This window comes from Papaver somniferum, chromosome 1, assembly GCF_003573695.1.
Source record: "Papaver somniferum cultivar HN1 chromosome 1, ASM357369v1, whole genome shotgun sequence".
Classification (NCBI taxonomy): Eukaryota; Viridiplantae; Streptophyta; class Magnoliopsida; order Ranunculales; family Papaveraceae; genus Papaver; species Papaver somniferum.
Window position 1 is genome coordinate 171,116,730 of NC_039358.1, and position 8,737 is coordinate 171,125,466.

Here is an 8,737-nt window from a genome sequence, read left to right on the forward strand (position 1 = left end):
AAAAAAATAAAAAACTTAAACTTTGAGGTCCCGAGGATTCAAACCCGCGACCTTAGGTTCATTTTGACAAAAATTCCAGCTACAACAGGGGCATTCTTGGTTTTTCAGCATGTACCATTCTCAATCTTTTTGTATCAATCGACCACTTACAATTTACAAAAAAGTGGTCATATAAAGTCCTCTCTCGCTTCGCTCGGTCGGCACAATTAATGATAAACATCTAAAAAATTACTAACAACATCTAAAAATTACTATATTAATTGACATTTTAGATTAATATTTATTAGAGTATTTGAAAAATATAATTATTTACCTGAACACAATCTTACAGGTTCCATTAATACAGTTAACTTACTAATATAAACAAAGCCAATGGTTAATATGGTAAAGTTTGTAACCATTGTTCAAGTCACATTAATTAAAACCATATTTATGTGTTATATTTATTTATATTGCCATATAACATGAATTAATTCCATAGCAGTTGTAAAGGTTTTCTTTAGAACCAAGTTTCCAATATCTATATTAAGGATACAAATCATTCTTTAGCCCTACACAAACCCACGTACTTTCAGTTTCTGTGAAAAAAGAGGTAGCGAACATGAGATATCGACTATGACTTTTGAAGAAAATCATATCGAAGAGGGAGCAATAGTAGTTGATTTCCATGGTATGTAAACCTATTCAAGTGCCACAGTTTGGATATGCATCTATAAGGTTCCTAGGTTGCTGTTTTTTTTCTGCAATTTTTATTTGTAACAAGCAAATGCAAAATTTTAATGTCTGGTGTGTATATGTAGGCAAGAAACCTTCGGAGACAGTTTATACCCCCTTCAAGCGCCTGGTTAGGAATCAGACACATCACAAAGTCGTGCAGGCTTTAGTTCTGAAAAATTGGAGATTTGAAAACAAAAAAAACAGGTCAATTATGGAATATTGACTTGCATCTCATTGACCAAGAGGTGAGTTAGTAAAAGTTTTTCTTTTTTTGTGGTCGATAAAGTGTAGTTTCTAATTATTTATTGGACGTAATGCAGGGTACTCATATGCATGCTAGGGTAGGCAAAGACTACATAGAACTGTTATAAGGGAAATTCGAGGAGGGAAATGTGTATTCCATTCAAAGGTTTAGCATTGCGAAGCCATCAACCGGTTACAGAATTGTGTCATTTGAACATGTAATGTGGCTGAACAGGTTTACCAAGGTGGAACATCTGAAAGTTGGCCTCCCAACATTTCCCCAGGAGATATTCAGATTTCTTGCTCTCGAAAATGTTGGTACCAGAAAAATGATGCTACATATTATACAGGTGAACAGTCGAAAATATAAGATATACTCTTTTTTTTTTTTTGAAAAAAGCATTGTAGCGAACATTAACCTCTTCTTATATAATTCCTGCAGCTGTGATTGGAAGGCTAAACTTTGTGTCGAATGTTGTGAAGAAATCAATGGTAGTGGTGGTACATTTATCTAATGTTATCATAATTTCTTTGCTTTATATGATTTAAAGAAACTATATGTTTTGTTGCGATAAAAAAATATGTAAAATTACTATATTAATCTCTAATTTCTATATAATCCTAATTCCTAATTAAAATTCAAAAATAATATAAAAAAATATTTATTTTCGAATTTTTATGGTAAGGAAGTTCCAAAAATAAAAGAAAAATCTTAATTTTCATGATAAGTGTTTTTGTAAGCTTATTTTTGGATGTAAAATATATAAAAAAAGTCTTGGTTTTTATGATAAATGTTTTTTTAAGCTTATTTTTGGTAAATATAAATTATAATAATCATAACAATAATATTTTTAGATATCGTTTGTATATATCATTTCCAAAATAAAGTCTTTACTTCTATGGAATATATGTGATTTCCAAAAAGAAATGGAAAGGAAAGAAAGTGAGTTTTGGATTTGATATCTCTCTCTATATATATATATATATAGCATTCGCACGAAAACTAACACCATGTTTGTTTACTCCTGACTCATCTGAGTCGTCTGGATCTGAATCATCTGGATCTGAGTGAAATCACCTGACTCATCTGGATCTGAGTCGATATGTTTGTTTTGAGTCAGATCTGACTCATCTGACTCGGAAATAAGTGAGTCAGTGGTTTGGTCCCATGAGTCAGGGGTATTTTGTTACCTGACTCAAATGAGTCCGAGTCAGGGGTTATGTCTGAGTCATAGGTCGAGTCAGATCTGACTCAAAATGAAAAACAAACGGTCTGACTGCTGACTCGGTCCGAGTCAGGGGTTGACTCAGATTCAGACGCCGAGTCAGCTGCAAACAAACAAGTTCTAAATCTTCTTCCGCGGTTCTTCCTTTATGTTTAGCTTTCACTGGTTTTTTTTCTTTTCTTGCTTGCGTTTTTTCCTATGCTTTCGATGATGTAATTTCATAATTTATTGCGCAGGTAAGGCTGATCATGCAGAGAGCAAGGATGATGCCATTAATCATCTGCGCGGAAGATTGTCGTAGCCTGTTATGTGCTTTGGATCAGGTACTTCTAAATTCATTTAATGGTAGGGTATAATCATTTTTTAAACCTGTGTTTTCTTTCTTTATTTTGATTTCACTTTTCACACTGAGATTACAATTGCACTTCTGCAGATCTTTAAACCAAAATCTATAACTTCAATTGGAAGTTTGGTCTCAGCAATAGTGGGATTGTAAGTGCAACAATTCTTTCATTTAGGGATGGTGGTTGCAGTTAAGTCAATCTTGAACGACTTTGGTGGTGTCTTTTTTCTCTTTTCTTTTGTTGTAGGATACTTCCAGTAGACTGCTAGATCAATAAAATTACTTGATCAAATAAAATTTTAAGTTAAACAATCTTTATCTATATGCTATTAAAACCACGGCCAGATGCAACTCAATTGCATTATTTTCTAATGTTAAAGTGAACCCACAACCAGATGAAAAGAATGACGTGGGCACCGTAGTTGAAGTAAATCTGGAGCAGATGCCATACTAATTGCTAAAGAAACGGCTTATTCATAACGTATTAACCCTATTTGGATTGCTATAGCAAGCATGGAAATTTCGTTATGTTTTACAATCATGCCTTGAAAATTTTGCTAAAGTTGTTTACTGTAGGAAATTTTATACCAATTTTTTATCGGTATGTGATTACGATTTCCGGATTTGCTTACATTAAAGTTGTTTTAAGGATGCCAAGTTTGTTTACATTAATTTGAAGCATTTCGAATGTGCCTTTCACAATACGAAGAGAAAAATAGGCTGCTATTTAGAAATCTGGATGTACGAACGCGGAGTGAAAATCACAGGAAAACTGATTGAAAAGGTTATAAATTTACTTTGCAAGTTCACTAATGGCCCAAAGTACGAAAATCCCCTAAATGGGGGATGCGTACAATAACATCTAGGATGATTTTTTAGTGTAACTTGGAACCACTGGAATGATATCAGTCATATCCAACATTGATGCACAACCGCATGCAGATCTTGCTAAAGTTAAGAGCATATTAGCACGTCATGTAAAGCGTTTCTCGCTATTTCTCTGTCTCTGTACGTTATGAGTCATTGACTCGGATATTGATTGATGGTTAACTTGAAATTGCAGGTAAGTTGCAATTATTCGATGGGAAATGAGACCAGGAACTCTCCTAGACGAAATGGTCATGAAGGGCTATGAACTAAACCATGTAAAGGTAAAGTTTACATACCAAAAATAATAATAAAAAATTATTAGTCTTTGCAAGTTAAAAAAAAAAAAAAAATCTGAAAGCATCCTTACTTACCCCTAGATCCAATTTAGAATAATCTCTTTAAAAATAAAAGGAAAAGAAAACCAATGTCCGTCTAGGGATACAATTATAGGGTTTAATTTCGAGTAGCAGAATATATGTACACACACATACAAAGCAAATTAGTAGTAAGAGTAAGAATAAATCGGAGTTAAACTGATTGGAGTGTCCTGCATGTGCGTTACGTCTTCTGATATTGAATTTGCAAATAGGAATCTCAAACGGGTGTTCCAAGCTCGGTGATTCATTAGTGGGACTGAAATTTTTGAAGTTTGTTAGTTAATACTTCCTTGATCTCCTACTTCATTCAAATAATGTAGGGTGCTCGCATGCTCTTTGATTTGGATTTTAGGAGTCATTAACTGCACTTACTTCAGGAAACTTTACTTGAATTGTTAGTCTAAACGAACTTTTTTTTTTGATACACGATAGCAGCCTAAACGAACTTAATATTGCATATTAGCACTTTGAACATTGTGGTGCATAGAGACACCACGGTATGGTTACCGGGAAAATTGGTTGGTAAAATCCTTTTTGTTCCAATTGCATGAAATAAAATCTATACATGTTTTCCCACTTAGGAGGGCCTTTAGCTAATGCTACGAACATCGGTTCTGAACAACTACCCAAGTGTTTGCCTCCAGATAGTCATTTGAATGCAGCCAGTTTTGCTCAAACTTTGGATAGCTTTGCAGGACTAGATATCCTGGAGCCTTAGATAACTTCGAGATGTGGTGGTGTTGTGGTATATGGTGAATTATGAGATGGGTGCTGTTGAAGGTTAATGGCAGAGTAATGATAAAATCCAAATGTAGTATTGATGTTTTTTTAAGTTAATGGCGTAATTTAAATGTTGATGCCAACGTTTGTGCTTCTGGTGCTTTGGGCACCATTTTGTGGGGTGATATGTGGTATAATTTACTTCAAGTATTTTTTTTTTTTGATCTTTTTGATCTCAGTTTTGTGTAGCTGTTACTGCCAGTGGACTCCTGGAGGGTAAACTGTCTCAAACAAAACTACCCCGACCCAATATAAATCTCTTACTTTTTTTATTTATTTTCATGAACGTTTGTATATTTGATTGTACTGCTTTGTAAGATTAACATTGATCAATTTTGTTGAGCTAATGTTAACACAATCCAAACTAAGACAACGCTAAGTGTATCCAAAAAAATTCAGGGCAATGATTTAGTAGAAACATGTAAACGTGCATCACGTGATTATAATTAACATTGCATCATTAATGTTTCAATCTTAAGACACTCAAATTTTATTTTAAATTTACTGATTATGTGTCCATCTGCATTTTATAACCCATAATTCCAAAAACTCAAGTACGCATCTGTAATGTCTGAGTCCTTTCCAAAACCCAAAAAAATGATGATAAGGAGTTGTTCCAGATTTTGATGGTGGTGGTGGTTTAGTCATTTCTCTGTCTTGGAATTTTTTGAGTAAGTATGAAACTTTTGTTATGCTTTTGCTGATGTCAATAAAAGATGATTTCACGAGCAACTTTGTTATGCTCTATTAGCCTAGATTTCAATTTCAATTACAACCCTAAGTAAATCTTCTTTAAATCTCTGTTTAGGGCTTCAGTTTAAGATAGTCATCCAAACTGATAACTGGTTGTTTGTGATTTTTAATTTCAGTCAACCCTCAGTTTCAATTCCAATCCTTCTCTCAATTTTATCACCATCTTTTCATTTTGAATCTGTGTGTTTGTTAATCCAATAATTGGTTAATCGTACATTTGAGTTAGTGTTGATGTTATGTGTTTGATAAAATTGCTCATTAAATGCAGCCTTATATTTCTTAGCTTAATTCGGAGGTGTTTTTTTTCTTGTAGAGGGAACTGAAGAAGCTCGAGAAAGCGCTGGTGTTGATGGTAACTAGCTCGCTGCTAGGGGTGGAGTTTGTATGGAGTCTATGGACTGAACTGGTGTTGGTGAATTAGTGTTTGGAGAGGGAGCTGGTAACGAAGTTAATCCAATAATTGGTTGTTTGTGATTTTGTTGCAGGTAAGGTATACGGATATTTTGCTAGTGCAGGAAAAGTTATAGGACAAACTCTAAAGGTATCTAAACACGAAAAGAACAAGAAACCTAGAGGTAGAGATCACAAGAGGATGCAATACAACAGAAGTTTTGTTACTGAAATCCAATCATTTGGATCTTTCTTTCATTTATTGGTATAAGAATCATACATTTGAGTTAGTGTTGATGTTATGTGTTTGATAAAATTGCTCATCAAATGCAGCCGTATATTTCTTAGCTTAATTCGAAGGTGTTTTTTTCTTGTAGAGGGAACTGAAGGAGCTCGAGAAAGCGCTGGTGTTGATGGTAACTAGCTCGCTGCTAGGGGTGGAGTTTGTATGGAGTCTATGGACTGAAGTCGCTGAACTGGTGTTGGCGAATTAGTGTTTGGAGAGGGAGCTGGTGCTGAAGTTTTCTGTGTGCTATTGAGCTAATATCGAACTTGAGAATTTTAATGGTTTGTTTCTTCAACTCCTTATCCATATGACTTGGATTTTTATTTTAGTTATACTTCTTCGATGAAAATTCACTCCAGTGTTTGCATAAGTATTTCTTTGGTTCTTGATTAGCATGTTACATTACTTTGATGTTTGAGTAAACCTGTCACATTAGTTCAGTGGGTACTTACTGAAGTTTTTAAATTTTCAGTTCTTGGTTACCTTAATCGATTTTGAATGTGTTTACACTGAAACCATATTGCATATAACTTTAATTCGATTCATTAATTGGGTTCGTTTGGATTATATGGACTCTAGACCGTGCTTTTCTCTATCTTGAAGAATAAACTTCGATAATATCTACTTTTGTATGATGGCAGCAGACTTGGAGCAATTGCAGACCTTACTAACTTGCTAAAGAAATGCAATTGTTATTTAGAAAAAGAAGCTTTTCCATCTACGATAGAGTCTTCAAGACCTGGACTGCAGCTTGAACGATAACTGTATGGTTCAGCGTCAAATCATTGTAAGAAACTTGATGATATCTACGACCTTCATTTATATTTTCTTTCCAGTAGAATGATTATTTAATTTTTTTTATGCTACATCTGTGTGTCTTTATCTTAAAGGCTTGGGGTTTCCAGAGTCTTTAGCTCTTAAAGAAGGGATATCTGAGAGGTTCTCGACCATGTTAGTGCTGATTCCCTTGCATTTAATCATGCAATCAACTTCTTGAGGATTGTTTTTGTAGTTCTTGGTGGGTTCCTTATGCTGTCACTGTCAATTTGTTATTAAAATGATGCAATGTTGCTTAGAACTTGCCGAATGTCTTACTTGTGATTTCAGGATGTAAGATATGATTGAGGACCACATTCTCACCAAGTATGATGAGTAGTAACTTGAGTGTTCTAATGAGGAAGATAGGTTAAAAAATTCTTTTCTATCTACAGTTGCATAATGATATTCTCATCTTACTAGTGTACACAATTCATCAAAAATATTAGTTCATATACTTTGAGCTTATTTTTGTTGTTATTATGAAACTAGTGCATATTGCTTCTCTGTTATTGAAGTCCGTTGATCACATTCCCTCTTCTTCCAGACAATTATGTATACAGAACTGTAACTGTATTTTCTTTGAGTGTTGTTTTCAATTTAATTCTCCTGATTCATGCTTCGAATTACGTTTGATTCAGTTTGGTTTTGTCGTGCAGATGAATACTAGTGATTGAATGAGTAATATGGAAATGGATAACCACTTGATAAACACCAGCAGTGATTCCATCAACGTCTAGATCTTGGTGCAGTCCGCGGCAATTTCTTTCAGTTCTCCAACTCTTTGAAAATAAAAACGGAGATTATGTACTTCGTGCTGATGAAGACGCGGGTAGGGAAGGTCTACTTGGTGCATTTGGATTCCTGAAAGGTCTACAGGTATACCATCTCCATCACTTTTACCTGATTTGAAGTCAAGATGGTGTTACTTTGTTAAAAAAAAAAAAATTCTTTGAAGCAACGCTACTTTCTTAGTAATGAAGTTCTTAGATTTTTTGGTTATTATGAGTTCATGTTTATCTTATATCATTGACATACTGAAATCACTTTCGTTTCATCCCTTCACTAGATTGAAAAGGTTGACATATCATTATTGAAACATAACAATGAGAGTCCAACTGTCCAAGTTATCAAGAATATTTTTTACCGTGGAAAATTTAATTAGAGCAGATGTTTTATAATGTCAAGATTCAAATGACATTACTTTCTTATTTAACCCGTAATGTATCTAATACTATTACTAAGAATATTTTTTCTTTTAGCATCTTACGTTTGAGTCACCAAGGTTGCCTCCAGTTTGCATAAATCTCTACTGCTCAGTAATATGTATTGGATAACTTAGAATATTAGAACGATAAGGAGATATTGAGAGCTATCTATTGTCATGCTTTTACTTGCTGTGCTATAATTCAAATTTCGTCATAGTATATTCACTTTTCAATGTTTTTCTCACACTTGTTTTATACTTTAATGATGTTGACACCTTTTGTTTGTTGTAGGTGTGTTGTTCTGGAATTGTTGGCTCAGTTCATCATCCGGCAGGATCTCGTTTTGCTGGTTTGCAGTTGTCTTTATGAACCTTAGAAAGAATTTAGATATACGATTTGTATGAATTCAGGACTTGATTATTGTGATTTTGAGCCCAAGTGTAAAGTTATGAATTGTGCAACCAATACAATGTTTTTTGTTTTTAAATGGCATTTTGAATTTATAAATCCGAAGGTTTATTTCAGGGTATAATTTGTGTTCAGTTCAGATTTTTTCATTCCAGTTAGAAAAGTTGCAGTCAGCCTGATCTGATCTAGAACTAAGCTGAATCAGCTTTGGAATTCAGCTGAATTTCCACTTTTTTTATATTACAAAATTAAATCTACGACGTTAATCAGGTGTGGTACCTCGCGACAACCTGAAACTATCGTAAATCTGAGTCAATTTG

The 8,737-nt window shown here is 34.0% G+C and overlaps 1 long non-coding RNA gene across 5 annotated transcripts; it reads left to right on the forward strand.

The window, feature by feature from the left end:
- Window positions 1-4,885: 4,885 nt before the first annotated feature.
- Window positions 4,886-8,516, forward strand: LOC113307956. 5 transcript variants are annotated; one of them, XR_003339401.1, is made up of 8 exons: window positions 4,887-5,227; window positions 5,623-5,964; window positions 6,077-6,266; window positions 6,630-6,772; window positions 6,876-7,003; window positions 7,093-7,170; window positions 7,461-7,680; window positions 8,301-8,516. It is a non-coding gene; the product is annotated as an uncharacterized LOC113307956 (long non-coding RNA). The 5 variants fall into 5 exon arrangements; XR_003339403.1 differs by lacking the exon at window positions 7,093-7,170 and having other exon boundaries at window positions 5,623-5,691; window positions 5,795-5,964; XR_003339402.1 differs by lacking the exon at window positions 7,093-7,170 and having other exon boundaries at window positions 4,886-5,227; window positions 6,627-6,772.
- The last annotated feature ends 221 nt before the right edge of the window (window positions 8,517-8,737 follow it).